This window comes from Formica exsecta, unplaced genomic scaffold, assembly GCF_003651465.1.
Source record: "Formica exsecta isolate Colony F162 unplaced genomic scaffold, ASM365146v1 scaffold196, whole genome shotgun sequence".
Lineage (NCBI taxonomy): Eukaryota > Metazoa > Arthropoda > Insecta > Hymenoptera > Formicidae > Formica > Formica exsecta.
In genome coordinates, this window is record NW_021849259.1 from 923,095 (window position 1) to 929,825 (window position 6,731).

Consider the following 6,731-nt stretch of genomic DNA (forward strand, 5'->3'; position numbering starts at 1 on the left):
AGATATTGCAATTATATTTGATTCTTTCTACTGTTATTTGTGTTGTTTCTCTTCATTAACATTTTTGTATGTTTATATACATTACTCCCTCCTACTTCTTATTTTAAATACAGCTATTACATTATCGTGAAAAAACGTAAATAAAAAAATAAAAATTGATAAACGAGATTTATAATCGTACGGTTACATATGGATTTGCAACTATTCGCACAAAGCTAAGCTCACCTCGTATCACTCGATGCTTTCAGTGCGAAAAAAAGTCTATAATTATACTATTCCGTTCAGATTCAATTTTCCGTGTTCCATCATCCAGCTTGAAAGCCATTCCTCTTTTTACTGCCAACCTTTGAATGCAAATGGTTTACCACTTCGTCTCGAAAAGTTACAAACCCATATAAAACTTTTTATAGATATTGTTTCGTATGTAACGAAAGCATCAAATGAAATCGGATAGAAAGTTGTAAATCCATGCGGAGCCTGCTCACATATTTGTTTCTAAATTTTTTATATTTTGAAATAAAATCTTATTTTGGTATAATATATCAATATCAAGGCCATTGGGGGTTAGCTCTGATAATCAAAATATTTATTTAGATTTTTATTTAAAAAACTTATAATCAAAACTAAGTAAGATTTCAATTAACTTTGCAAAAATTACCTGCAAATTATAAAGTTAAAATTGCAATGGGAAAAGATGCCAATATCGGTGGTACATGTAATTTCATGAATGAAATTATAATATTGTAACACATATTTTATATTCCTAATTAAATTTATCACGATCATTGTCCACTTCATCAACAAACAAATTGGACAAATTAAATTATAATCTTGCCATTTAGCGACAGAATTTGCAAACTATTAAAATTTGAATTTGATATTAAGCGACGTTTACACGTTTATAAAAGTTTACAAATAACCTTTGCGAAAGTTTGCAGAAACGCTGTACTGTTGATATGGCTCGTGCGATTATATATTTAGGCGCGAATCTCTATAACAGACGCTTTGACACGTGGAGTACCTTTGATCGCAGCAAAAGTAGTCCAGCAAATGTAAATTTAAAAAGCCCACATCCGATCTAAATGTACGAAAACGAAATTTAAGTACCCTAATTAAAAAATTTCTCGAATTAATTCGTATGCAGTATCTCTTTGCCTGACGCAAAAAATCCAGTTGCCTGTGTTTATCATGAGCGGCAACAAGACAAAGTTACGAGACTGTGAAAAAAAACTTAGAAATAAAATATATAGAAACAACTTTTTCTGTCAAAATGCCATATGTCTTAATAAGAAGTTTCTATCGATAGATTCTTTTCAATACTTCCGATATTGGTAAGGCATATAATGTAATAGAAAAATATTTAGCAAAGTATCGAGAAGTATATCTATCTATATATACAGTTACATAGAAAAATTAAAAAAGTCTCTATAAATTTAACAACAATTCTTTACCTTATATAATACATACACATTATTATTTTTTAGTTACCGTTTAATTTATAAATAATTGTTACATTAATTTATAAATAACTGTTTACATTATTATGCTGGAAAAATATTCTGATTGAAAATAACTACATCAATTGAAACCCGCAAAGGAAATATCTTCTCGGAGTTATTGATTTACTAGTAAATCAATCTTCGTTCTTACACAAAGTTTTTTCTTCGAACGATTCTATCCATATTTTCTATTTCACGTTTTATTAAAACGCGCATACTCTTTCTTCTCTAACAAAGAGCACAAACATAATACTCTGAAACTGTCATCCAGTTATAATAAAATAGGATAGAAACAAGATTTTTCACGTGAAAATAGATTGCTTCTCTTTACATATTACGTGCATGAAAAACACATTAAGAATTTTCAACGATGTTTCAATCGTTCAATCAACATTTTTAACAATAACATGTTAGGATTTTGTTTGCACAGAAGACCAAGAACAACATCTGGAAAAGCACCAAATGCAAAACAATGCGACTATTTTTATTCACGTTTAAAATATGAAGTATATAAATACACATATATTATGTATTACATAACCATATGTATTTATGTGTATTTATGTATAATATATTTATGTTACACACAAAACACACACATACATACTTACATGCATATAAATCTCATGTAATTAAAGAATCTTCTAATATTTTAATTTATATATATATGTATATATATATATATATATATATATATATATGTGTGTGTGTGTGTGTGTGTGTGTGTGTGTGTGTGTGTGTGTATGTACCATACATGTCACTAAAGAAACTGTTTAATTAAAATACTTAGATTGTCTTTTACTATGTCGTATTTTTAAACATGAGATCCTCTTTGCCAAGCAATCTGATACCTTTAATAATTAACGGCAAAAAAACGAGTATAAATTAGTTGTATATTTATCCACACACATATAAAGTATACCGCACCCATGCTGTGATCATCCGCGCGGATAATATGAAATTAATCTTTCCGTATATATATATATATACAGTGTTTAAGTTGCATCGCATCTTCTTTAATATTAAAAGATAGATAAATTAAAATGTGATTAATCCTTATTTTTCCTTTTCCAATAGTGTATGTTTAACAGTATCATAATATTTAAAAATTTATTACAAATTATTAAATACGGAAAAGGTATATAAAAGATTAAACAAGCTTTTGACTAAAAACAAAAATCGATTCTTTGAAACTGATCAAACTATTCATGAATGAAAGGAAGCACCGATAATATTGTAAATTATTCTGTATATATATATCTAATTTAAACATGTTGTTCTGTATACATTCTGCATATGTATATTAAACACATTGAATTATTTATATTCATGGTTGAATGGATGTAATGAATAGTGTAGATATACTGCGCAAAAATCTATGACGTAAATAATAAATGTACCTAAATTTATCAAACTGCATAATGGCATAAGTTCATATTGCTAAAATTTCTGTCACAAAAATTTACGAAAATCGCCATATACACGTATATATCGAAAAGCGATGAAACATCTATAATTAAATATGCATTTTATAAATATATTAAAGCATTTTTCTTTTATTTTATTCATACAAATTCGCGTAAATCGATATACAGCAATATTTTCATTTAATGATTAGAAATGCGAAAAGCTAAATTTGTGACATATATGTATGTTATGTATAACATGTTATGTGTAACATTTTTATCTTATTTTTATATCATCTTTATTGCAATTTAATTTTAACTTCACTCTCTTTTTTAGACATTCTAACTTTAGAGCTAAGAAACTCGAAGAAATAATACTGCACTTTTTTTCTTATAACGTATTCATTCCAAAAACCGATTGAATTACCGCTCTAGTGAATTTCATCGATTCAGCGCGTAAACAAAAATTTCGATTTATTAAAACAAATTTCTTTGGAAATAGTGATCTCAAATATGGTAGAATTTCCAATAAGTTCAGATGTCAGATGTCAGATCTGTTGACATGTGAAAAATCTCTATATGATTTTTACATGGTGAAATGCGATGATTTTCACATATTTTTTCGTATTTCTCTTTCTCTCTCTCTCTCTCTCTCTCTCTCTCTATTTTCTTTTTTCTTTTGTCAATTTCTTAAGAGGAATTCACCAAGAAAAAAAGAATATATATACTTATACATATATGCGCGTATTAAATTTCCCTAAAACTTTTCTTTAATATCATTCAGCGTGTACTTACGGGATTGATGCTTGCGATCGGAGCGAAAGTTGAAAATAGAAACAAAAGCGAAGATAGCAATGAGATCAGAGGAACCGTGCCGGTTCGGCACCGCGACGCTACTGGCAACAGCGTCGGCTTTATCCGCGCAAGAACGAACGCATCGTCCGCCCCATGCGATCCACCTCCACGTACCTCCCCATACCATATAGAATCAACCCTTTGTCGCTACTTTCTCTTTATTTCCTTCTCTCTCTCTCTCTTTCTCTCTCTCTCTCTCTGTGTCTTTCTTTCACTCTTTTCCTTCACAAAGTAAAAATCAAGAAATCCTTTATCTAAACTACAATATCCTACAGACTACAACTTTATACTCGTGTAGTGCGCCGCACGATCCCTCACAATCAATACGGTTTGATGCTGACATAGATCGATATTGGTTCACCAAGCAAAAGATCATTTATTGTATGGTTTAAATTTGAAAAGCTCATTTGAAAGGCTAGACCTGGAGTTTATTTGAAAAGCCAAGCCGCGGGAGCGATCAATTTAGATTCTTGCGGTTTTGCCTTCTTGTAGCTCTCCACAAGCGATTTTTATATGAGAAACGTATTTAACAATATTAATTTTATTGATGTATGTGTGTATGTATATCTATTTTATGTATGTGTATATAACTACTTTAATACTTACATAAAGTAAGTTTTAGATATAACTTTTGTTATAATCCTTCTATTATAATTTCTGGTTTAACTTTAATATGGGACATAAGAAGATATTGTTTAAAGTATATACCTATATATAATATTACAAGTTTTGATAGAATAATGATATCGTTCTTATAACAAATTAAATAAACCTTTATATATATATAAACATCCATTTGATAAGAGGATTAAGTGTAGAATATGCTTTCTGTTTCTCATCAAAAATTTTTTTTGAATGCTTGATTAGTTTTCTGGGCGCTTTAATTAACAAATAATCAGCTTGGTATCATTACAAGTTATAATATTTTAATCAATTCAAAGTAAGAACTAAATTAACGCTATGGCTGAAAACGCGAATGTTCAATAATGATATTCAAATAATCTTTCAGCAAAAAGTATCGTTATTATGCGCGTCAACAAAGCGCTATAATGAATATTACATTTATGGTGCTCAATGAAAGGATTATAATGCTCAACTATAGAGGCAAGTTGGTCAACGGACATTAATAAATATACATATTTGATTAATTATTAACTTCAATTAAGCCTATTAAATAAGTAATTTTTGCAACTTGTATAATTATATTAATTTGTTAATAATTATTGTATTGATGTAATAATTAATTTATCGAGATAATTTATTGATAATAACATTAATTGAAAATATTATAAGATCTGTACACACGACACACATATGCTACTTATTGTCGTTTCAAATTTCTTTGACACAAATAGACACGCGTATAATTTTTTTTTGTTTTTTTTTATATTATTGATATAGTATACAGGGTGTAACAGAGCGCCCGTATCATCTATTTAAAAACTAGGAAAGTGATCGGATGAAAAAATGTTTCAGACATGATGAAAATATGGACTTGATTTTAAGTGGCCTTTTCAAGGCCAGATCAATGTGATCGATGTTTTCTTAAATGGAACCCCCTATTTTTTATTGCATATTCTTGTAGCCCTTGTCCAGACGTTTTCAAAACATAATAATAAAGTATTTTTTGAGTAAAAAAATGTTCAAATAAAACTTGTAGAGGACTCAATTCTCTACAATTTTTGTATATCCGCTTTTGCGGTGACTCAAAAAATACCAGATCAAAAAATTGGCTTGTCTATCCGTTTTGCCATTTTCAGATACTATTTTACTGGACTATACAGAAATAAAATATAAAGAGACAAAAGCTATTTTCTTATAATACGATAATTTATTTTTGCGACACAGAGTTTACTTAAATTAACAATCTTTTTTTAATTACTATGATTTGTAAAGAAACGCGTATTTCTCGTGGCAGTACTTTAATTATTGTCCTAATATATTAGAGAAAAATAAATCATGTTGTGCGTAAATAGTGGGAAAGAGAATTTATATTTCAGTGTTATTATGTTTTCCTTCTCCATAAAAACGTGTTTCCATTTTGTAAAATCTTTCTGCGTTTTCACATAATTTCCCATATTACAGATATGGTGCAAAGTAAGTTATTTTCACTGAGATTTTTGACGACGATGTTTCGAGTCGTTACGCGATGTTATATCTGGAGAAACATGTCCGAAAAATTGTAGTCTACTATGCAGAACGAAATATTTTAAATAAATTAGTTTGTTGCTTTTTTCATCCACTTGATATGTATTTACTACAATTTGTTATTTACATTCGCAATAGAACGTAATTGAAATTTATGGAATATGTAATAATATTTGTATACGGAATGTTTCTCATTTATATATAAGATGTTACATTTGTAAAGTAGCATTTGGTTTTATTGACAGATTTATCTTTTTTTAAATACATTGTACGTTCTTATTTATGCTTACTAAAGCCTTTATCATGTTTGCATCAGAAACTTTCTAATATCTTGAAATACGGAATATATACAGAATGTTAAAAAAAAACCACTTAATATTTATATGGTACATAGAACACACCATATTGAGTAAAAAAACCTTAGTAAATATTATATTATATAGATCGAAAGCTCAACGTTTTTGAGATATAAACATTTTTGTATGTTAGCATCATGATTGATTTACTGGCTTCTACGTGTAGCACGCGATGTTTACCTCAGTGTTTATAAACCGCGTTCTGAATATCCTCATTCAATTTCCATACATACTTCATAACAGAAGATTTCACCGACGATCAGTCAGTTGTTATCAACCGACGATTGCGGATCTGTAAGAAGAAGATGCCAAGCGTGTATGGAAATAGAAGGAGGATATGTGGAACACCTTCTGTAAATATCGAGGTAAAGATTTAGACAGATTATTTTCTTCTTACGTCGCATGCGACACGTAGAAAAGCCAATAAATCAATCAGGATGTTAACATACAAAAATGTTTATATCTCA

At 29.0% G+C, this 6,731-nt stretch overlaps 1 protein-coding gene across 2 annotated transcripts in view; it reads right to left on the minus strand.

The window, feature by feature from the left end:
- The window catches only part of LOC115234182 (neuropeptide CCHamide-1 receptor-like), a 45,080-nt gene that overhangs the window by 23,971 nt on the left and 14,378 nt on the right, over positions 1-6,731 (minus strand). The window contains exon 1 of one of the 2 annotated variants that reach the window (XM_029804983.1): positions 3,701-3,809. The exons of the other annotated variant lie outside the window; for it this stretch is intronic. The gene's annotated coding sequence lies outside the window, so the exon portion shown is untranslated. Of the gene's footprint in view, positions 1-3,700; positions 3,810-6,731 lie in introns of those variants that run through there. 2 annotated transcript variants of the gene reach the window in all.